Source organism: Maniola jurtina, chromosome 17 (genome assembly GCF_905333055.1).
Source record: "Maniola jurtina chromosome 17, ilManJurt1.1, whole genome shotgun sequence".
NCBI lineage: Eukaryota > Metazoa > Arthropoda > Insecta > Lepidoptera > Nymphalidae > Maniola > Maniola jurtina.
In genome coordinates this window covers 8,038,059-8,063,958 of record NC_060045.1, presented here as the reverse complement: position 1 = coordinate 8,063,958, position 25,900 = coordinate 8,038,059, and the positions used below count along the sequence as shown (strand labels likewise).

The 25,900-nt window shown below is 36.1% G+C and overlaps 1 protein-coding gene and 1 long non-coding RNA gene across 3 annotated transcripts in view; one reads left to right on the top strand and one right to left on the bottom strand.

The window, feature by feature from the left end:
* LOC123873607 (long-chain-fatty-acid--CoA ligase 5) overlaps positions 1-25,900 on the top strand; it is a 70,305-nt gene that overhangs the window by 6,376 nt on the left and 38,029 nt on the right. The gene's annotated exons all lie outside the window — the stretch shown is intronic.
* On the bottom strand, positions 955-24,932 carry LOC123873621. The gene is made up of 3 exons (XR_006797722.1): positions 24,906-24,932; positions 18,902-18,904; positions 955-1,053 (listed from the first exon to the last, which is right to left on the bottom strand). It is a non-coding gene; the product is annotated as an uncharacterized LOC123873621 (long non-coding RNA).

Below are 25,900 nucleotides of genomic sequence, written 5' to 3'. Positions count from 1 at the left end.
AGAATGTGTTACTGAATTTAGTAAGCCGGGTCTAAGTATCAAAATATCTAGGCACATGAGTAGAGATATAAGTAAGTATAGTAAAAGTACCTATCTGTCAATGGCTGCCGTCAAACCTTTTTCCAGAAAAAACTTGAAAACTTCTATCTTAAACTGTCTGAACCGGAAGAGTAAAACAGATTGATTTTAAAGACTAAAGGTGCCCACGCACTCGAACTGAACTGCAGCGGAACGCGCAGTTCAGTTGCAGTTCAGGTCAAGTGCGTGGGCACCTTTAAATAAAATGGGAGCACCTGCGGATTATATTCGAAAAATCACGTGATTTTTATTATAACTCTATATTATACAAAGATCACGCTTAAAAAACCTTCTATTTTCAAATCAGAGAGAGATTATAAGAATCAAAGAATTTATTATCTACTAGCCGATGCCCGCGACTTCGCCCGCGTGGATTTAGGTTTTTCGAAATCCCGTGGGAACTCTTTGATTTTCCGGGATAAAAAGTAGCCTATGTGCTAATCCAGGATATTATCTATCTCCATTCCAAATTTCAGCCAAATCCGTCCAGTAGTTTTTGTGTGAAGGAGTAACAAACATACACACACACACACACACACACACACATACAAACTTTCGCCTTTATAATATTAAGTGTGACTACACCAGTTATCCTTAAGTGAAGGAAACCTTTGATATTTTTTAAGGGACGCTTTAATTGATAGGCTAATAATAACATGAAAGAATGTAAAAGCTTTTTAGGTCCTCAAGAGGATGACAGTCTCGGATCTTGGATTTTATCAAAAACGAGACGCTACCGCAATGCGGACCGTAGATTCTTATAAATTTTGAAGCGAAGTTTCGGACGTTTGGCATAGGGATCGGGACCTATGACTGCGGTTTTTTTTTAATTTTGGCGCGCTTTTCCGGAATAGCTGGAAAATTAAAGCGTAAAAAGTAGTCTATGTCACTTCCAGGTCTTTTAGCTATATCTATGCAAAAAATCACGTTGGTCCGTTGCTCTTTTGCGGCATGATTGTAGGACAAACCTACAAACTAACTTTTCACGTCACTATCTAGTATCTACCTACCCATATTATAATTAATTAATTGTTTGTTGGCTCCTTGGAGTCTCGTTCTTTTATCATGGAAATAGCTTTTCCTTCATCATGGTAAGGAAACGTGTTGCCAGGGTTTGATAAAAACGTGTACATAAATCAGGAAAACGTTGGGTGCTTTATTTGCTAAGTATCACGCACAATATAATGTTAAAGGCGTTGATAGACACAAAGCGTTTATGCCGAAGCCCGTCTGGTCTGTGCTCTGAATCAGATGTTTATGTATGAAATGTATTATTATATTTATGTACAATTTTATTATATGTATAGATTAAATTGCATTTCACATCATATCGTCGAGCGTTGCAGACATCCATAAGTACTAATTTAATAAATGTGAAAGTATGTGTGTGTTTCCTGCAGTACTTTTTCACGTCTCATCAGTTTAATAAATTTTAACTTGGTACCTACATCCTATAGCATACATCATATTTTAGCTTGCATCCTTAATCCAACGAAATGGACTCTTTTTAGAAATCAAAGAGTTCCCACGGGATTTTTGAAAAACCTAAATCGTATATTTAGTTCCTTGACTTAAAACTTCCAGAGCCGCGTTAAGATAGAAGACCTAAAATAGTGTCGTATCGTAGCATTCATAATGAGCGTATAACTGATTACGTTATGAGGTCTGTTAGAATTAACGCGAATCTCGCGGCAAGTAGTTCGGTTCACTGTATTGTACCTATTGATTATACTAACTAACTATAGCACTATAGCACTAGCTGATGCCTGCGACTTCGTTCCTGCGAATATAGGTTTTTAAAAATCCCGTAGGAATTCATTGATTTTCCGGGATAAAAAGTAGCCTATGTGTTAATCCAGGGTATAATCTAACACCATTCCAAATTTCAGCCAAATCCGTTCGGTCGTTTTTGCGTCAAAGAGTAACAAACATTCATACATCCGTCCATACATACTTTCGCGTTTATAATATTAGTAGGCTACATTGCATTCAAATGATATAGATCAGTCGCCAGCTATAAACACGCTGCGGTCGCTCGTATTGTGTGTCGAGGCCTTAAGGCTATCGTTGTCAACGATCCCCCGTCGATTTCCTACGTATGATATTATTGTTCTTATCTCTATCTGCCCTGGTTCGTGCATTCTCGGTTCCTAGATCGGTACATTTGTGATAACCAATTGAAATTGCTGTGATTGGCTGAATTTACCATGTTCTTGCTGCGACAGTGAGTTTTAGCCACTAGCGGAACAATGTTAGCCGGTCAGAAATGATTGCAATTAGTCAACCTGTTTGACGTCCGTGTTCTGTTTTCGATTACAAAAAAGAAAAAATTGTTGTTGCAATCATCAATTTTAGCAAATAGTGAAAGAGAGTCGGCCAATCAGAGGTCACAACTACCGTCACACTTTCTGTCACACTATGGCAGTAGGCATACCGAGTAATGAAAACAAAATTTAAATTCTGTCTAGGAAGTAGTAGGGTTGCCACCTGCCTCTTTTTGATTTACAGGCTACCACCATCAAAAATACGGGGTTTAGATTTGAAGAAATTTGAAAATTTGAAGTATTTAAAGAAATAGGCGGTGGTTCTCTCTGAAATGCATGGAAAGCCTATTTAGATATTTTAGTTTATTTGTAAGTTTTGTATTTTTTCTCCGTATGTTGCCGTGTCTTGATTAGTGAACTGTGTTTGCAATGTGGTTTTAAATAAAAGATTTATTTATTTAAATAGCTTTTAAAAACTCTTAAGTTTTGTAAAGCAAAATGTTATACATTTCATGCATACAATCTTTTCATTTTAACTTAAAATTACATTTAATTTGTAATTCCACCTTCACAGTATCAATACTATGGCCGTAGCCAGGAATCGATTGCGGGAGAGGTTTTATCAGGGCCGGAACTGAATCCTGTCATGAGGAAAAAAACATTCGCTCAACTTTATGGGCTAATTACCTGGTTAGTGAAATTTCACCTTTCAATTTGTCAGTGAGATAAAATACAACAATAAAAAAGCGCGAGCGCAGTGAGCGTAAGTGTTTTTGGTTCAATACAGAAAAAATTAAAGTGAAAGGGAAACGAGTTTAGCCATAGCAAGATTATATTTTTAAAGCTTCCTATCCATACTAATATTACGAATACGACAGTATATCTATTTGCCTATCTACCCTTTCACGGCCCATCTTCTTTACCAAAATTTTGGTACTTACTATTCAGAGGTAACTTACATCCCAGACATTTTTTTTTTAGGCGGCTTTTTAGCCCGGAAAATCCCCCACGGAATTTTTTAAAATCTAAATTCATGCTAACGAAATTGCGGAGTTTACACCAAGTAATACAAATTCAAAGCGCGAGTGAAGTGAGCGCGAAATGTTTGATATATTTCCAAAAAAAATTGGTAAGCAAATGCAAGAAATAGTGTAAGTATTATTTTAGGCTTAGGTTTTTGACGGATTCCCAGGCGCAGTCGCCATTTCTAAATTTCTGGTCTGATGGGAGGCTTCGGTCATGGCTAGTTATATGGTTACTATGGCCCTAACGGCCAAGAAATTAGACTGCATCATCACTTACCACTAGAAAAGATTAAAGTCACGGGCTAACTTGTATAAAAAAAGGCTTACATCCTCAAACCAAGCCCCGCTGCCTTGGCTACGACCATGATCAATATCGAGTGGGTTTCGGCTACGCATTGCCGCAAAAGGAAAATATTCTTTCTACTGGACATAACGTCAGTGTTTGATTTCGCCAGCCAGGTTTCTGTATCCCGAAATACGGGGTAACCAGTAAAATACGGGGCCTCTGGCAACCCTATTCGGAAAACACTGTCACATTCAAGTTAATGTCAAATATTTTGTTTTCAATTACAGAAAGCTGCATCAATCATTATTACAATATTTTCTTTGTTGTGATTGGCTGAATTTTTGAGTTTGAGCCAATAAACAGACTGTTTGCCAATTAAACGTCATAACAATATAAATGCCAGAAAGTTTAACCAAATAAAACAAACTTAATGAGAACCTAGTGAGAATGCAAACGGCACACAATTTATAATACATATTATGTTAGTCGTATATAATAGATATTATAGTAGTCGTTCACTTTGGTAATAGTCAGATTGTCATCAGTAAAATTTATATTGGTTGATGTATCGTAAATTATTGTTTCGGTGACAAATAATTTTATTATCTATTTATCTTTGAACAGAATGGAATAGAATGAAATGGAATGGAATACAATGATAAATTTTTATTCCTGTAAACTTTTAGGTAAACTTCAAAGTGTTTTTGGATGGTCAGACAAATTTACCACTGGTTCGGAATGCCGTTCCTACGTTTTCTAGGGTTTCGTACCTCAAAATGAAAAACGGAACTCTTATAGGATCACTTTGTTGTCTATCTGTCTGTCTGTCGTGTGTGTCAAGAAAACCTCTAGGGTACCCGTTGACTCAAAACCATGAAATTTGGCAGGTAACCTAACTGCGTAATTTTGGGTAGTTTTTTTAATCGATAAAGAAAGTTTGCGACATTGTTCAATAAAAAATTTGGATTCCAACTCCTCAATCCTGATGTTGCAGGGGACCTGACTACTAAAGCTAATGGGATTTAAAAAGTGTCGATTATTAATTGATATTGAAGGTATAGGATGCTGTAAGAAATTGCATTCCTAAATCCTGGTGAGCCCTCGGGATTTAAAAAGGATCATCCGTTTAAATATTCTTACGTGATACAGAAACAAGTTGCATCCCGGGGACGGGCTATTACGGAGAGACAACTTTTGTTCTGGGAAATGAAAGGATCGGGATTTTTAAAAACCTAAATCCACGCGAGCGAAGCTGTGGGCATTAGCTAGTTGTAAATATATTTAAAAGCTACTATAAGATAATAGATAAGGTACTTATTTCCTTATATTTTTATTGTATAGCAGCGCGCGGTTTTAAATTATAAATTGCACGTCCTGTCCTTTTCTGTAATACATTTTTTTTTTCAATATCTACCGCTTTATCTCATAGCAAGAGTCCGTAAGACATAATACAGTGAAAATAGGCAAAATATACAATTTTTGCAGTTTCCACGTCAGTACCTGTCGAATTTTTCTAACAGTGTAAGCAGCAGAGCTGAGTTTACCATCAAGTGTTGATATGTGGGTGTTCCATAGAAGCTTTGCATCTAACATTATACCGAGAAACACGGGGTTCTCCTTTATTTTCAACATATGATTATTTATCAATGAATTTATGTCATTTAAGGTCCTGGTATTGGGCAGTGTGAATTCAACACACTTAGATTTCTTTGCATTTGGAAGTAAATTGTTAGCAATAAATCAGAGAGTGACCTGTGATATGGCATTACATATAGTATACATTGTCAAAAATTATAATATTAAAGCTGTGCGTATTGCGTGAGGAATAGGTTGCAAGAGAGTTGCAACTTGCAGGGTTTGATGCATGCGCTATTGCCAGCAAACATGAGACATATTTTTATCTACAGGCAACGTCTGAGTAGGTAACGCATACGTCTAACGCAAGTTGAAATGTACCAGTGTATTTAGTTAGACCTATCGACAAGTTTGGAGTTGGGTGCAGTCTAAATGTGGCCCGTGTGTTTAGACTGTCAGTTTCTGTCAGTTTCACGTGTCGTCCCCCGCACTTCACCACCCCGCTTGCACAAATCGAGACAGCACGAAATTTTCAAGATTTCTGGGTGTAATTTCTGGTTTTCGTAGTTCCCACTCAATTATAACAATATAAAATATATAACGATAATTTTTTTACTACATAATATTCATTAAATTTTCTAGGTCTGTGGTTTTTCCAAATTTCATTAAATTGCTCCATTGTCTAGAAAAACGAGCACAAAGTTGGGCCTTTTTTTAAAGAAAAATACAAATCTTTGAGCCCCTGTAATTTTAAAACTACATATTATTAGAAAAATCTAAAACACCACAGACACAGATATTAGTTTCTAGACTATGTCTGCAAAATTTCATGGACTTTGGTTGCTTAATATTCAAATGAAATGGGAACTACGATTGTATGGAGTAAGTGATGGAGAGAGTCCTGTTAAGCACATTGACAATACAAGGTTTAACGCACACGTTGACGTTACGTAGTGCGTAGGAAACATCAAACAACTGTCACGCACCAGTTTCACCTTTAGTATCACGGACATTGATGAAAATGTATTGATTAGGGGCGGCTTTTTACCTGTTTGTAACCGGTAGACATCGCTCAATAAATAATGCTACAGGCACGGCTTGCTGAGTCACTATTTATGTTAACGTTTAGGGCACTAGGTACTAAAAGCCCTTTAAAGTACAAGCTCTTTTGAATAAATTAGCCATAAAATTATTATAAAATTGTGGGTTCAACCGTTTCTTTGTTTGATTTTTAATTGATAGGGTAGGGATATTAATAATAATTTTATTCATTCATTTAATTGATTGAGTAGTTCTTAGTAAGTTTGAATAAGTATCTATGTAATATTTAAATTATGATCAGTATTTCAAAGTCTTTGATTAAATGACTTTATTTATTCAAATTGGGTACTCTTTACTGTATTGTACACTTTCTGATTGTTAAATAATGATGTAGTTAGTAGTGATAATAATCAATTAGGTTAACTTAAAACTAAAGCTACGAGGGTTCTAATTTTTTGGGTTTCTTTAATTATATTAATGTTGTAAATTCGTAAGTGTGTTTGTTTGTCAATCACGCTGCAATGGAGCAACATGGGTTTTTGCATGATATAATTACGAGCTGGTAGTCAAATATGGAGAATGAAGGAACTACTTTTTGGTCTACATGACTGGTCTACACGCCTTTTTTGGGGCTGTCAGTGTAAAAACGTAAAACTTAAGCGTAGGTACAAGCCTACGTGACTGCTCAAACAGCTCAACAGCGTTCATTGCACTCGATGCAATTATTATAGTGGATACTCGAGTTCGGTCATCTCGATCGGCGCCCGCGCACGGGGTTTGTGGGTCACGCGGCAACACATTCTGGTTTTTATGCCAAGACCTACGGACAAAAAGTGTGTCAAATTTTATAATGCACTCAAAACAAGTAGTCCAATCGGAATACGAGGCGTAAGACTGCGCATTGTCATCATCATCATCATTTTCAACCAAAAGATAGAGTATAGACGACGTCCACTGCCGGACATCTATAGGTCCCTTGTGGGGATTTCCGCTGTTCGTCCGTCTGTCCGTGGCTGTATCTCATGAACCGTAATAGGTATAGACTAGAGAGATGAGACTAGATGTAAGATATGAATGTAAATAAAGAAAGAATAAAGAGAGTTAAAATTTTCACAGAGTCTATATTTACATTGCCGCTATAACAACAAAGAATAAAAAAATTTAACGTGGCCGCCATGCAAATGAAAAGTGTTAATTCTTGTACGGTGATACGGAACTCTTTGTAGCCCGATTCGCACTTGACCGGTTTTCTTTTATTTAATGACTTTCAGGTCATTATCGTCATCATCAACCGATGGACATCCACTGTTGGAAATAGGTCTCTTGTAAGGATTTCCACACGCCATGGTCGCTGCCTGAATCCAGCTGCTCTCTGCGACTCGCTTGATGACGTCTGTCCACTTACTCGTAGTAGGAGGTCTTCTAAAGCTGTGTTTTCACTATCGAGGTTGCCATTCTATAGCACCTTGGGACCCCAACGTGTCAGTTGTCAGTTTATTACCTGCTCATTGCCATTTCAGCTTCACGACCCAATGAGCTATGTCGCTTACTCTGGTTCTCATTGCCGATTTGATCACGTAGAGAAACTTCAAGCTTAGCTCTCTCCATCGCCCGCTCCTCCGCATTGTATTCATCCATATTTATATTATAAATGCGAAAGTGCTTCTGTCTGTCTGTCTGTTTGTCTGTCTATCTGTCTGTCTGTCTGTCTGCTACCTTTTCACGGCCCTACAATGTGACCGATTCTGACGAAATTTGGTACAGGGTCAGCTTATATTCCGGGGACGGACATAGGCTACTTTTTATCCCGGAAAATCAAACAGTTCCCACGGGATCTATAAAAATCTAAATCCACGCGGACGAAGTCGCGGGCATCCTCTAGTAGGGTATAATATTTATCACGTTATGACCAACGTGACTAAAATGTCGGTGTTCATTGCACCCGAAGCAATTATAGCGACGTACGATGGCTCTGTCGGTCAGCTGGAACGGTGCACGGGGTTTGTGGGTCGCTCTCATGCGACCGGATATGTCTATAGGCCAAGAGCTCACGGAAAACTTTGAGGAAGTGCTTGACAAATATTGAAAGTTACTTAGCGCGTTTGGAACCTTCGTAGCTTTAGTTTTGAGTTTACGTAATTAATTTTCATTTATAACCATTATTATAATTATCTAGCAAATGCAACAACCGTCAATCAAAGTGTACGGTGGTACCTATTTTGCGTATACATAAAAACCAAAAATGTTTCTGTGTCGGTTATAACTTTGAAAACATTAATCGATGTGCTTCAAACCGATTTTATTAGAAAGGCAATAATGAGAAGATGGTATTAGAGTGTTGTTTTTTTTTTTTAACGTAGTAGCACACGCTAGTTTTACATAGACGAAAACTAAGATTCTTAAGAGAATTTGTTGAAAAATCATCTATTCCTTATTGTTTTAAGTTACCCGCATTGCGGAGAGAGTATTCAAAACCTTAACCATGCGCATCAGGAAAGATGACTCAAAACGTTTCGTGCGTAGATGTCGACGACATGAGAATCGTAACTTCTCATATTATTACGCACTACACTTTAAAGTTAATCAAGCACTCTCCTAAATTTCCAAACAGCTCTCGAATGTAGGAATATAATTGTGGGTATAAAGGTCTTCGCACATTCCGCATACTCGATGCGGACTGCACTCCGACACGCATGGAAGCAAGCTTGGAAGTGTAAGCTTTAGATTATCGTGTTCCTTACGGTGGAATTTTCAATACATATTTCATTGAAAGAAGTGTACGAAGTGTAAAGTTTCATCAAAATTAGAATGTTGGTGTTAAGCCTGTGTAATGTGAGAAGACCTTTATTAAGTGATGTAGATTTAAAGCGGATGGAAGAGCCGTAAAGTCAGTGTCAGAAACGTGACGTAAAAGGTCGTTGACATTGACTTACCGGTATCTACATTTCTTTAGCAAATTTAATTAACTTAGATGGGTAAATCCGTTTTTTTGGATTTGGATATATTAATTTTGCTTGCTAAACGAGTTTTCTAACAGGGAAAACAAATTCTCTAATTGATTTTTTTAGTAGGTAATTTCTTTGCTATTCGGGGTTATGTGCGTTTTAAGTAATTAAATACCACTTGCTTTAACGGTGAAGGAAAACATCGTGAAGAAACCTGCATGCCTGAGAGTTCTCCATAATGTTCTCAAAGGTGTGTGAAGTCTGCTAATCAGCACTTGGCCAGCGTGGAAGACTATGGCCAAGACCTTCTCTGAGAGGAGATCCATGCTCTGTGGTTGGCGGTGGGTAGGTAGTGTAGGGGGTGGGCTGATGATGATGATGAATTGCTGTTGTATTTATACCTAGTAATAATATAACCGAAATTTTACATTTTTCATACTTTGTTTTAATTTCTATGTGTTGTTCTCTGAACTTACCTACTGATTTTTGTGGTAGTAACACTATCACACTTTACACTATCACACAATCACACTTCACACTATCACACTATCACACTAATCACACTTCACACTAATATTGTAAAGGGGAAAGTTTGTGTGTGTGTGTGTGTGTGTGTGTGTGTGTGTGTGGTGTGTGTGTATGTTTGTTACTCCTTCACGCAAAAACAACTTCACGGATTTGGCTGAAAATTGGAATGGAGATAGATTATACCCTGGATTAGCACATAGGCTACTTTTTATCCCGGAAAATCAAAGAGTTCCCACGGAATTTCGAAAAACCTAAATCCTCGCGGGCGAAGTCGTGGGCATCGGCTAGTGTACAATAAAATAATAGATTTATTTATTCATTTTGTTAGATTAAGTACCTACCTGCTTAAAAGAAACCTGTCGTCTATTTTTCTTCTCTTGTCTTGTCCTCTTCAAGTTCCATTAATTCGGATGATTTGGAATTCTCCATATTATTATTCTCTCCATATTATATTATATATTCTCCGAGCACCAAAAAGTACAATTTCCAGCGCTAGTTTATCAGATTTTCATAACTTTTCCTATCCATATATCGTTAGTTAAAAGAGAAAAAAAAATTCGTTGCCCGTTTATTGTTCTCAGGCATACGTAGGTAGGTATTTTATTTTTTGTTCGCAAGGTATTCGCAAAGAATTCCTTTGTCTAAAATTCATGGTTCACGTTTTGCTATGTCAAAATAAAGCAAAGATTCTTGATAGGTCCCCAAAATTTTTCAGAGAATCGCTTCGATGCGAGCTGGTCTTAACAATTCGAAGACAACAAAAGAAAAGATATCCATCTAAAAAAAAAAACTAGACGACGCCCGCGACTCCGTTCGCGTGGGTTTAGGTGTATGAAAAATTCTGTGGGACCTCTTAAATTGTCCAGGATAAAAAGTAACAGTACGTTCTTGTTTGGAATGGAAGCTTTCAGTAGATATTTGTTCAAACGTCAGTATTGGTTAAGCGGATGAACTGCGAAAAGATATTAACTGATAGACATACACATTTATCCATTTATAATATTAGATGGTAGTTCTGTCTATACTACCTAATTCTTTTATTTTATTTCTTTAAGAATATGGGAAGCGCTTGAACAAAACAAACCAAAACTGAGACAATGCTAAAGACCGAACGAACTATCTACGGGATTTCAACAATGCCGCCGCCTTTTTTTATTATTTCGGCTCTTCGATATTTTCTAATTCCCTGAACCGCCGAACCAAAAACATTAGATGAAAGGGTTGTTGACCCGCCAGCACTGACCTCTACTAATACACAGGTACGCTGGACTCGCTATTGCCGACCTGTTTTCAAAGCAAGTTGATTATCGCACTGGCACTGATAGCAACACTGACTAGGTATCATGAGAGCTTACTCGGAACTAAATGTTAGTGATGTAGTCAACACGAAGACCATTAATTGACAAAAAATGTCTAATTTTAATTCCTAGTACGCTCAGTAAAAAAAAAACTGTCAGTTTGTATGGCATACCAGCCTTATCTAGCGTACTTTTATACGTTTATATCTGTGCCCCGCAGTCATCCGGTCCTGGCCCACAAGAGATATGATTCGATAGATAACTGTAAAGATATTTTTTATCATTGACGAATCGAGGTTATTACGTTTGATTCGTTATCGAACCATTTTTTTATGGCTAGAAATGGAGTTTGGTCTATTCAAAACGTCAACGAAACTACAGCTACGATTTACGAAGCTTGTAAATACATTTGCTTTGCGATAAATCTATTTTTTGCCTTGAAATTGAGTTTGGAAAAATGAAAAACAACAACCCATACTAATATAAATTATGAATGCGAAAGTGTGTCTGTCTGTTACGATTTTGTCAAAATTTGGGATAGAGATAGCTTGCTCCCGGGGACGGACATAGACTACTTTTTATCCCGGTAAATCAAACGGGATTTTAAAAACCGATATGTACGCGGAAGAAGTCGTGGGCAACATCTATTTGGTACAGAGTACAGAGATAGCTCCTGAAGACGGACATAAGTTAATTTTTTATCCCGAAAATTCAAAGAGTTCCCAAGGAATTTTAAAAAAACTCAAATCCGCGCGGATGAAGTCATGACATTATGTAGTTAAGTATGTAGGTAAATATATCAAACATACGAGCGAAATTGGGCGGATCAGCTAGTAAATACTATTATAATTTTATCGCTGGATCGTAAAGAAACCGTTAAAGTATTGTATTGTCATAGCTAAAGGAAATATGAGTAGGTTGTTGATAACCTGAAAATGCTTATTGCGTTTATTATGTGAAATCCTGTCTCCATTTTCAACAACAACGGTGTCGGAAACGGTACATTTTTTATTATCTACCAATGACGGTTGTTGATGACTAAAAAGTACACAGGTCTCGTTATGTTAATTAAGTACCCGTATAATACCTTTGTTTCCTTACGCATGAGCATGATATATTGTGCGCTTTTTTTCACTGAGCTAAATAGACCATGGAGAAACAAAATCATACTGAAATGAACACGAAAATGTGTTTGTCTGTTTGTCTGTCTGCTAGATTTTTACAGCCCACATTTCTAAGAATTTTTGATGAAATTTTGTACAGAGGCAGCTTGCATACCAGAAAGACAAAGACTTAGGAACTTTTTGTCTCAGAAGATCAAAGAATACCCATGGAATTCACAAAAGACCTTAAATCTACGTGAACGAAGTTGCGGGCATCTCAAGAGAGATGGCTTAAATGCCGGACTTGGGCATAGGTTTCTTTTTATCCCGGAAAATCGAGGAGTTCCCATGCGATTAAAAAAACCACGTGGACGAAGTCACGGGCATTATCAAGTATATTTGGTAAAAAACATGCGGTATTAAGGCCGTGTGAGCGGGGTTTTAGTCAAATTAGGTGTATGGGAGAACGATTAGGAATATAACGCAGTGAACAATGGTCTAGTGTGTTTTTGTTCAATTATAAAAATCTGGGTCAGAAGCATCGCATAACTGCTCATGACACAACACACCGCAAGTTCAATATGGTCATCGCTTTAAACCTTAGACCGACGCGTTGGCAGCGTTTTCGTACGAATTTGACTCGTGCGAACACGTACGAATACGCACGATCAATCCGAATCTTCCAAGTACCGATCTGCTCCAATATCCAAACACAATCCGAACTTGTTGAATTTAACTTGCATTGAACATAAAAAATAAATGAAGAAAAATTGATACGTCTAACTTGGTTTACGGACACAACTTGGTTTACAAATATTTGTGGGATTAAAGTGGGATTAAAGAAGAGTATTATCTTGAAGATACAGATCACGCACCAAAGATCTCGAAAGCGATATCACCGGGACACAACCTATATTTTGACGGAGAAAAACGTATTCAGTGTGTGGACTCAATTCATACGTTCTAAGTATTGCGTCGTAGCGACACACGTAATTTTTCTGACAGTGTGAATGTAGGGCGAAGTAGGGACTCAAAGTTCGGCAGAATTTTTGTATGTCACAAGTGTGCGAGGCGGGTTGAGCCGCTATATTGGTACTTAAAGCTTCCATATAGAACGGACAAAGATTAAATGAAAATCACAGAAACAGATAGAAAACGTAAGGCAAATTTTTGCGGTTGGATGAATAACAATAAAATTCAAAAATTCAAAATTCAAAATGTTTTTATTCAATTAGACTTTTACAAGTTCTTTCGAATCGTCAAAAGCATCTACCACTGACAAAAGGTCAAGTCTCTCATCGCAGCGATTAGTACTAAATATATCGTGCAATTCTTTTGATTTGTAGGTTGCAGGCAAAAATTCAAAGCAATCTGTAGGCCTGTCATGGAGTTGATGCAATTTGCAGGGAAATACCTAGTGCTCTTAGAAAAAATTTGCCAAGATCAAAATTCTATGATTAGTTTATTTAAAAGACAAACATAACTTCTTCTTCTTTTCTTGTTTTTTGGTATACATACCTTTTTACAGAAAAAGAAGTCTTTAACACCCCAACTGGGGCTCAACACCCCAACCTAAATAAAAATAGAATAAATTGGGTATTTACCATTTCTAAATTGGTTTAGGTCTGTTCTAGTAAGAAAGGTCCAATTCTCATAGGTACGTCTTCAAGATTAGCCTGCTAATTTAGTCAAATGCAAACTTGTCAACGAATAAAAAAACATTTACTTTTTGATTCCGCCGCCGAGTTTGTTGCTGGTTCTTCTCGGTAGGAAAGGCATCCCGAACCAGTGGTAGATTGACGATTCAAAAGTACTTGTACAAGTCTAATTGAATAATTATATTTGATATTGAATTTGATTAAAAACCTTAATAGTATAAAGTTTTAAACCGTAATACATTTATGAAGTAGGTAATAAAATGTCTTCTTGAATAAATAATCTTTGTCAGTGAGTAGATACGCTCAACTCCATCTGCTGTGCACCGTTACTCGACACAGTAACCGCGAAGGGGAGATTAATGTAACAAATATGCGCCGGCGCATAAAGGGCGGAATAGATAGGAGACAATATATTCTAGCCTTACATTGTTGTGTTGCTTACAATGTAGGCTTTAATCATTGAGAAATAGAACCTTTAGTGAGTACTTATCTGTAGTTACTACAATAGAAAGTTATCACGTTATAAACATATAGAAACTTTCCTTAAGGTACATTATAGTAAAATTATAAATAGCTATCACGTAGTTTACGTGATAGTGGAAAATTGGATGGACTAATGTAAGTAATTCATACCATAGCATACCATCAGAACAAAAGATTCAACCTATAAATTGATAAAGAAGGCATATTAGAAATACCTATTTAATATTTAGGTTTCAATATATGTATGTACCTACGTTTTGTACGTTACGTTCGAATAAAGAAAAGTCCCTTAATGTTTAAGGACGTGGTTTTAAGCATACTGTCCATGTCAAAAAACATAAACTTAACATTTGGGACGCTCGATCTTAATTAAGTAACAAATAATACATATAGGCGTTTTAGAATTCGTGCGTTGATCTATAAATTAAGTAGTTTAAAAACATGTTTTTGGAGGTTTTTATAGACCCACTTGATCAAGAAATTCTAAAAACAAAATTTCTCCTAACAAATTTTAATGTTGTGACATAAATTAAATTAAAAAGTTCGTAGGTTCGGAAGAAGTTTAAAAATGTGCGTGATTTTAGGTACCTACTTATTAAGTAGATCTAAAGTTTGATTCTAATACTTTTTATTTTATCTATAATACAAAAAAACAGTTAATACTGCATTTTTTCCCGACTGTGGGCAATTCCAAAATAAAGAGTACCTAATGTTTTCTTAACGAGTATGTAAGTTGTCAGTTCCTCAGTACTAAAAGTTTTTAGTTGTTAACTAGGTACATGGTTCAAAGTGACCTATTTTAAAAATATATACTTAATGCGAAAGTATGTCTATTCGTCTGTTACATTTTCAACCAACTTTGAACTTTGAAGTTTAATGTTTGTTTCAGCGATGAGGTGCTTCTTGGAGTTCTCGGAGATGAACATAAGTTACTTTTTATCCCAAATAATCAAAGAGTTCCCGCGGGATTTTAACCTTAATCCTCGGGAATTAATTTGTAGGCATTCTCTTGCCTTCTATAAAATCTTTCCATGGAACTATTATTCCATGGAAAGAGTTGTTGTAGAGTGTATTTGTAGGCCTTCCCAGGCTGTAACCAGTCCAGTTTCGGAATCTTTTCTGTCACTTGCTTTTGCTCATCCTTGTATGTCTTGAATGCATTTGTTGAAAGGTTGAATGTGAAGCTTTATAATATGCATGTAGATGTATGTATCTACTTAATAGATATCCAAATCCGATAGTAGTTTACATAAAATACAAAAACAGACAGACAGACAGACAATAAAGTGATCCTATAAGGGTTCCGCTTTTCCTTTTAAGGTACGGAACCCTAAAAATATACAAAAATATTTATTTTGTTATTTTTTTTTTACATAGAACATGGAAATACACGGAACACAGTAGTCAGTATTTTTTTCTAGACTTTTTGACTTCGTCATAGTGTGGTAATTCCTTATAATAAAGCATAGATTCTCAAAAGTGGGCCAAATTCGCCTTGCCCCGTTCGCTCGACTAAGCTCAAAGCGCGACCGGTTGATAGGCCATCGACCCCGCAACCTACTGGCTGCCTCTCGACATCTCGCTATTCTCATAAAACAATTATTATAATAATTTCGCAAATTGCTTATCAAACTTATGGGATTTTCGGAAAAATATTCCGAGTAATTGCGAAATTTTTCGAGAACCGTTCTCGGCCATAATAACAACACTCTTAAGAATTCTCTTAAGAGAAGTTTCCCTTATAATATGTATTAGGTTAACGGTTAGGATACGGCTTTAAAGATTTGTATAGAAATCTTTGTATACACTTTTTTTTTTAAAACGTACCTATCGATTTTATTTGAGTTTGACTGGATAGCATTCAAATGAAAGCTAAACTATGTATAAACTATCCCTTATTTTTAGGGTTCCGTACCTCTAAAGGAAAACGGAAGCCTTATAGGATCACTTTGTTGTCTGTCTGTCTGTTTGTCTGTCAAGAAACATATAGGGTACTTCCCGTTGACTTAGAATCATAAAATTTAGCAGGTAGGTAGGTTTTATAGCACAAATACAGGAATAAATCCGAAAACCGTGAATTTGTGGTTGTTACATCATTAAAAAAATATTTAAAATGTGTTTAAATTTTCAAAGTATGGTAACTATACCAAGTGGGTTATCACATGAAAGGGCTTTACCCTTACATTCTAAAACAGATTTTTATTTATTTTTATGCATAATAGTTTTTGATTTATCGAGCAAAATGTAAAAAAATACCCGAGTACGGAGCCCTCGGAGCGCGAGTCCAACTCGCACTTGGCCGGTTTTTTTTTTAACTGCAGTTTCTATAGAATTTTTTAAAAATATAATGTAATATTAACAAAAAAGAGCTGTCCTGAAATTTCCTTTGTCAGAAGTATTTAAAATCAAATCTTAAATAGGACAATTTTTTAAACCACAAAGTTTATATATTTCTAAATATTACATTTATACACAGAAAGTGACCAATGAAAAGACTTAGTGCGTGAAAAATGAAAACGTTTCCTCCCCCAGGCGGTAATATTTAAGGACATTCTGCTAAACAAATATAAGCAAACTCACTCACTTTCCTTAAACAAGACTCGAGTATCTTTAATTAAAATTCCCTAGCGAAATGTAAATAACGACAGAATTTATTATTTCAATGGTGCACTTACGACCGAGACGGTCTGCGTGTTAGTGTCTATTAAGGCGGACCACACCAAAGCGGTCTTGTCACGTATGTGGACCGAATGGTCTCGCGGCCTCTGCCTGAAGTTGTACTTTCCCAGCCACAAATTACTAAGGCTTCTATATGCAGCGTACTTTGACTTTACTCACACTTTACTTAGAATTCAAATTAGGTGTGTGAGAGATATAAATCTATGTCGTTACAGCGCGCTCTAGATCTCAGTCTAAGATTGCTATGGTTGTCATAATGTGGCCAATTGCTAGTTCGTGAGTACTGCTAGTGGTTGCGACTGTAACCGAGGTCTCTTCGTTACTGACCACACGTTTCACGTGGGCAATACACGCGCCTGTAAATAGTGGTACGATTAATTGAAACCACACATATAATTTTGTGCTCGGCTATATTTTTGCCACTGTCGTGTAGTTTATAGCTCGTTCACACAGGCTGCGTAAGCGTTGGGAAAGCGTAGACGTAGCGCGTACCATTATGTAATAGAACTGTATGAAACATGGCACATGGCACGTGTACGTGATTGGTGTGAATCGGCCTTAAACCTCATCTGTAAGGACGCTAACAATATAAATAAGACTCGTACGATGTTTTCCTTCAAGCGTGCACAGAGGGACACACTTATTGCTTATGTAGTTTCTTTCTGTCACTGATAATAGGCTCAGCACGACACGGCTCGTAACTGGAAAATAGTAATTCCGAGCTGCTTTATGCAAGTGTAATAATACTATCACACAGGCATATCCACGTCTTATCTCTCTTATTTCAAAACTATAACTTGTAGGGACGAAACTTCGAACGGTGGTTAAACTACGAACATGCCGCTGTGGTGTGGTTGTGGCTCGTCTGTACGGACGCTAACGATATAAATAAGACTCGTACGAAGTTTTCCTACAAGCGTGCACAGAGGGACACACTTATCGCTTATGTAGCTTCTGTTCTGTCACCGATAATAGGCTCAGCACGACACGGTCCGTAGCAGGAAAACAGTAATTGCGAGTCACATTATGCAGGTGTAATGGTGCTATCACACAGGCATTTCCTTTCTACGTCTGATCGTTATTATTTCAAAACTACATTTTGTAGAAACGAAACTTCTAATTGTGGTTAAACTTCCAAGTTCCAACTTTTGTTTCAAACGCTTTGTTCGTTTGTGCGCTTAGTTTTGTGGTCCATTATGCAGGCAAGAACTAAATTGAGGAGCTGATGAACAAAACGTTGTAATTACACTTATGATCAAAATCATACATTTTTGGCCTACTGAATCTGAACTCATATCTAAGCAAAATGACCTAAAATGGTACTGAAATTGAATCCAAATTTTATAATTTCCATCACTGAATACAAACTTGAACGCATTTTCAAGCAAAACGGCCTATAACTGTGCTAAAATTGAGTCCAAAGTTCGTGATTTTTATCAAAACGGTACAATGTACAGTAAAGGTTCAACAGTTTTCTGCTCTTACTGTAAAATTTTATTCTGTGCAATTACACCGTTTTGTTTGCTCCTCCAGCTCCTTAATTGATATTTCAAAAGTAGATAGGTACCCATGTATCTGCATTGACTACCTTTTATTATTTTGATAGGAAATTCCAGCTATTATTATATTATATTATATTAGCTATATTAAGAGCATAGTAGTAAGTAACAAGTTCGCATTTGCACAATTTTCTTTGGGAAGTCCATAACTGTTAACATAATAACTAGATAATTTTGCATAAATCTATCTGTTTTTATTACTTTTCTTAGCTTATCAACTTGGGTTTCAATAGTTACCAAGCAAACATAAACGCAGCTCAGAAGAGTTAGGTATACTAATGATTTTTCTTCAAGTTTTACAGCAGGGTGTACACCGTGTGCCGTAATTTATGACTCGTCAACTCAAGCCGCTATATTTTGCAGGGTAGTAGATGCTTACCCACTGATCCGAAAAACGTGATAGCTAATTTATTTTCCACAAACAATGGAATGGTAGTCATAAATAAAAACGTGTTGCTTTTTCGGCTATTTTATAACATGTCACCGAATTTCCGCCCACCCGATTAAAGACAATGGATTGCCAATATCCAAATAGGATAGCTGATAATATCAGTAGAAAAACTACTGACCTGATTTCTTTGCAGCTTTTATTATGTCAAAATACAATGTTTTAAACCTTAACTGATTGGTTTTAAGGAAAAGGTTGTGTACCTATAGATTTTCGAAGTTAATAGAGGACTTTAATAAAGGTACAGTTTTATAAAACTCCTACGCATTGGCCCAATTTGATATGCTAAATTTCATTGAGTGCCATCCAATGTAATAAACGCTGTTAGAGAATCCTGCCAAGATCCTTTGATTTTGCAGGTTTGGAAAAAATGGTTTTTCATCTCTAGCATCCAAAGCAACGCATTTTTTCTTAGATATAGAATACTACGCTGAAGAGTGTACTTAGTAGCTCTTCAGTTGCAATACGAAGAACGAGTATCTGTCATGCTCGCTTAAAATATACCACTTTATGACTTTATTCTTCATGATAATGTATAAAACATGCAGGAGATGTCATGTTCATAAAGACGTGGACATGTGATATTATATTAATAAAGCATAGGCAATAAAATGTTTACATGAATAAATTGAATACGTACTTGGTCATGTGCATGAGAGAAGTAGGCAGTTAGGCTCCGTGTGGTGGCACCATGAAGTGGCTCCTAGAAATGGCGGTCGCTTTCGCATTCATAGCTTGCGACGAACTGCAGCAGGCAAGTTCAAGGCTGGTCGCCTCCCGCTTCCCATTGCATGTGCATACGCATTAATTCAGCTCACAACCGACTACCACCATTGTCTATCACTCGCGAGCCGGGGTCAGGGAACCCATGAAGGATTAATGACACTATTGTGGCGAGTTATATGGCCTATCCTTTTATTTTCTGCAAACCACCTGCCGATGAGGCCTACGTAATATATGTTGCTATGGTGCCGGCGCAAATGACGGATTAAAAAGTCCTGAGAGGGCAAAACTTTGGGCAGCGTATAAATAGCTTTAAGCGCTGCCCAAAAAAAGGAAGTGTTAATGTTTTCAGGATGCATGTATGTGAGTTTCTGCATTCCATTTTCAAATGAGAATTTTTTAATTTATTTTTTGCAAGGCAGTCGTGGTCGTGCTTCTTAATTTTTTTAATTACGACTCATTTAGCAAATTTATAAATCCGTGCCAAGAACAATAATTCATAATTCAATTCAAATTTCAATTCAATTCAAATTTCAATTCAAATTCATCATTCAATTCAATACACAGAGAGTACTTGAAATTATTCACGGGTTTTCTGTGATTTAGAATCTTACTTAGATAAATTTGTTATACAGTCATTTAAAAGTTAGTGTTTAAAATGTGAAATTATTATAAACGGCTGAACGACAACAATAATTAAAAGTGAATAAATATAAAACCAGAAAAATCAACATTAAAATTAAAACATCAAGTCGTTTTGAATAAAATTTTATAACTAGTACCATACATTGTAAAAGTTAAAAATAAATTGAAATTATAATACTTTAAAAAAAAGAATTACACAGTTGCAATCAGTATGATATATAAAAAAAGAATCAGTCAAGTGTGACTCGGACTCGCACACGAAGGGTTCCGTACCATCGTATAAGAAATAACACTTTTTTTTTTAATTTTCATGTCGGCTATTTTGAAATTTTTATTATTTGTGGTTATAACGACATACACCGAAACACACGTTCTGTGAAAATATAAGCCCTGTACCTAACGGCCGAAATTAATAATCAATCTATCTTTAATCTGTAGATAAGTTACTTAGCAATGTTGTCAATGTCATAAGGACCATACAATTTTTGACAAATTACAATGTTGCCCAGTAAGAGTAACCTATTGACAGATTACAGATAGGATTGATTATTATTAATTTCGGCCATTAAAGGATTCCCGCTGACAGGCGGACGGAGGGAGGGACGGACAGCGGAGGCTTAGTAATTAGGGTCCCGTTTGGCACCCTTCAGTTACGGAACCCTAAAAACTTGCGAATTTAATTAGGTACATAGCTACATACCTACTGTTCTTTATGTCTGTGCCGACCCTAAAAATAGGTAGGTATAGGTCTACATATCATACCTACTTTATATAAAATCGTGGTTATTTTTGATATTTCAGCATTTCACGGTAAGTTGTCAAGTTTTATTACTATTTGTAAAGTTTATTATTCAGGAAGCTTTTAAAAGCGACTGTCATAATCCTTTTTGTTCGTGCCTACTTCACGCAAACGCTCGCGAATAAAGAAATGGCTTTAATGTTTAACTTTAAAAGCTAAAATGTAGAATTAACCGAGACCAATTCCTACGCAATTAAACGTCTGAGACTTGTTTGTTCTGTAGGTACCTATATTAATTGAAATGTTTCGCGAATCTTTTAAATAAGTTCCTATACGGTTTCTCTGAATAGATTTGCTGTTTATTTCCTTAACGAAATGTATTTTTCAAGTACTAAATTAATACTTTTTTCAAATAACCAGTGGGATCAGTTCTTAAGGTTACGTTCAGTACGCGCTTCTCCATACAAACGTATTGGACGCTTACTTAATTAATTCATTTTTTTATTGTTCTAATAATATAAAAGACAGATATCGATTTCACTCTTCATTAAATAATGTACTAAATGATGCCCGTGATTTGGTCCGCGTGGATTCAGGGTTTCAAAAATCCCGTGGGAATTATTTGATTTTCTGGGATCAAAAGCCAAAGTATGCAAGCTCATTTTGTACCAAATTTCATCAAAATTGGATGTGCCGGAAAACTAGCAGACAAATAGACAAACATACTTTCGCCTTCATAATATTATTATAAGTGTGATGTGATAATACTACTCCTTCACGCAAAAACCACTGGACAGATTTGGCTGAAATCCAGAATGGAGATGGATAATATCTTGGATCAGCACATAGGCTACTTTTTATCCCGGAAAATCAAAGAGTTCCCACGGGATTTCGAAAACCCTAAATCCACGCGGACGAAGTCGCGGGCGTCAGCTAGTAAATATAAGTAATATAAATATAGGTGGTTTCACCTCACTTTTCATCACCTAAAATCCAAATAGACTCGAAGTGCAAGAATCTATCGCCTCTCTCAGACAGACAAGTGGGCATGTGACATGCATTCCACAATGCGTCACCAGAACCGCATGACTTGATCCAATGGTGCCGATAATACTGACGCACGATCCCACGCTTTGTGGAAATTGTATGCTACTACCTATGTGTATTGCGAGGGTTAGTTCTTGAGTTTTAGGATATATAGCGTAAGGTTCGATTATTATTTACTAGCTGATACCCGCGACTTCGTTCGCGTGGATGTAGGTTTTTTAAAATTCCCGTGGGAACTCTTTGATTTTCCGGGATAAAAAGTAGCCTATGTGCTAATCCAGGGTATAATCTATCTCTATTCTAAACAGCCTAATCCGTCCAGTAGTTTTTGCGTGAAGGAGTAACAAACATACACACACACACACACACACACTCACACACACACACACACACACACACACACACACATACAAACTTTCTCCTTTATAATATTAGTGTGATATTAGTGTGATTATTTTTTTATTTTTTAGCCGTAACAAAATAAAACTCCAAACATTGATTAATCACATTATATTCACTAATTCCTCTAGCACCCAAAAATCTTACACCGCTCAAAAACACCCCTCACTCTCCGTCAGGGCCTCTATGTTGCCAACCTACCCAGGGGTCCCACTTTTTATTCTTCAAGTTCCCAAAAAAAAAAAAAAAATTGAAAATTAATAATAAAATGGAACCTAGGCTAGGCTAGTTGCCTCGTTGGTCTAGCGGTTGGAATGCTCGATTGCATGAGGAGGTCTGGGTTTGGATTCCCGGGTCGCGGTCGGGCCAAAAATAGTCAAGTATTGGACTTTTCTTTTAAGAAATGCTCAGTAGGTATAAGCCCCGAGTTAGGAAGTTGGCAGTGTATCACCTCCATGCCTCGGAGAACACGTAATGCCCTCGGTCCTGCACCTGACATCTCTTCGGTCGTGTCAGATTTCCGTCCCATCGGATTATGAGAGTGAAGCAATAGAGATTGCACCTGTGATGACCGCTGATTTTTCCGAATTGTATAAGTTTTCTCACGAAATGATGGGCTTCGAGTTTCTTTCAGTGAAAGACGTGTATGTAGTTTATAAAATAAGAAAGAAAGAAAGAAAGAAAGAAAGAAAATGTATTTATTTGTTGTTGGTGTCACAGATAAAAACAAAGTATACAAATATACATTTTCATCTGTGACACCACCCCAAATGGGTGTACAGCTCAGCATTATGTCCTGCATCATATGCAGGACGCTGATTTTCAGCTGTGACCCGGGTGACGCCACAGTCACAACAGTGAGTAAATTAAAAAAAATAATTTAATTTAAAATAACTTTAACCACAATATGTGTAGTATGCGTGTATAGACATAAATATATATATATATATATATATATATATATATATATATATATATATATATATAATATATATATATAAATAATAATAATTAATAATATAAGTATATATATACATATATATAAATAAACAGTTATAATCTTATATATTATATAATAGAAATATAATATATGTAATATACATGAATAAATAAGTATGCAGAAAATAGTAATCTAGATAATGGATGTTTCAGCCACAATATTTTCGAACTCAATTTGCTTGAAAGAAGAAAGAAAAGAAAGAGTATGTAAATAATTTTTTGCTTATATAAATGAGGTACCCATCTCTGTAATTGTCATTTTCCGTCATTTTCAAGTTTGTTTTTCACGTTTTCTTTCCCAATATAGACCGTCGTTATTAGAACGTTCGCGAAAAACATCGTTTGGTAGGTAACCCTATATTCGGTTAACAGGGCTCTCTCCGTCACTTGCTCCATACAATCGTAGTTCCAATTTCATTTAAATATTAAGCACCCAAAGTCCATGCAGACATATTTTAGAAACTAATATATATGTGTCTGTGGTGTTTCAGATTTTTCTAAAAATATGTAGTTTTAAAATTACAGGGGCTCAAAGATTTGTATGTGAATTTTTAAGACCGCGTAACTTTGAAACCGAATATATTAACAGAAATCTGGAAAACCACAGACATAGATATTAGTTTCTAGAATATGTCTGCCAAATTTCATGGACTTTGGTTGCTTAATATTCAAATGAAATTGGAATTACGTTTGTATGAAGCGAGTGACGGAGGGACCCCTCTTAACACTAAGGTGCGAGTTTATCGATGTCACGGTTAAAATTAATATATCGGTCAAAATATGCATTCTTTAATAACAATTTAAGGTTAATGTGACAGCACATGACCACAATAACACTTGATGGAATTTGTTTATGTAATATTTTAAAGAGGATTGTCTTGAAGGTAACCCGGTTTCCCGAACTGTATACATAATACAGTAATTTTACAGTTTTACTTTTTTGTCGCGTATTAGCAAGCAAATATTGTTTAGTGCAAATAACTTTTCGTAGAAGCTATAGTATACCTACTTGCTGTTAGCAGTTACTTAGGCGTAGGCATATAGAGAGTAATTTGACTTAGTTCTTTGACTTAGTGGATTTAGGTTTGTAAAATCCCGCGGGCATTTTCTGATTTTGCGAGATAAAAAGTGTCTTATGTATAAATATCCAGAATACAAGCTGTTACTGTACTATATCTCAGCGATTGTGCTTTTGTATTTATATAATAATACTAGATCGCTAGGGAGTTCGTTCGCGTGGATTTAGGTTTTTAAAAATCCCGTGGGAATTCTTTACTTTGCGGGATGAAAAGTACCCTATATTACTCTATAGTTCTTAAACTATATCTATGCAAAATATCGCGCTGAGCCGTTGCTCTGTTGCTGCGTGATTGAAGGACAAACACAAACAAACCCACTTTCGAATTTATAATATCGTTATTAGGTATACTTCCTGTGCGAAGCTGCTGCTAGCCGTGAATATGATTATTATGAAAAATCTATTAAGTATTTTTATATCTTAATAATAATAATTAATCTACGAGGAAATAACACGATGACAGAGTCGTTGGCAAGCATCATCCAGAAATGACATCTAAATTGAATATTTGGGAGCGCCCTAAACATAATTAATGATAATAGCTGTCACCTTAATGTTAAACTTTTGCGTTTTACGAAGTGTATAAAACTATGTGAAGTTTCGATAGATATGTAATAAAATATTTAGATAGTACGCTAGATAAGGAGCGCGATACAAAATGACAGTGATTTTTTCACTTTCCATCAGATATGATTGTGTTTAGGCGTTTGCCTATACTGTACTATTAAAAAACCATGGAGGCCATGAAACGGACTTTTGATTTTATGTCGACCCCTAGCCTAATATTTAACAGATGTAGATTCAAGATCAAACCGAGACTTTCCTCACTCTAGTTGATTCTGTCATGCTCATGTGAGCTTACTCCGAACTAAACAAATAGTGATTATGCCAACATTGTTTTTGATTCCTGGTACCGACTCGGTGGGGCGATCCGAATCCATATCTAGCGTACTTTGTAAATGTTATGGTATATATCTATGAATGTACGCCTAAATATTTTCAGTTAGTCGTCACCAGATAAGCGCAAAAGTACCTATTTGAAACCTTGGAATGAAAAAGTGATTTCAAAAATAGCGTCCATTGTAAAAATACCTAGGACACTTAAAAATAGTTTTGTTTTTGAGTCAAATGTGCGTAATAGTGATGATTCAAAATTTTAGTTTCATTCATGTTTATTGGAATATTTGGTCTAAATATACCTATTTTGTTCGTATGATTTTGCGTTTCTAACAAAATAATATTAAATAAGTAGGCCAGACTGTCAGCTATTTGAAACATAAATAACGTAAATGGACCGATT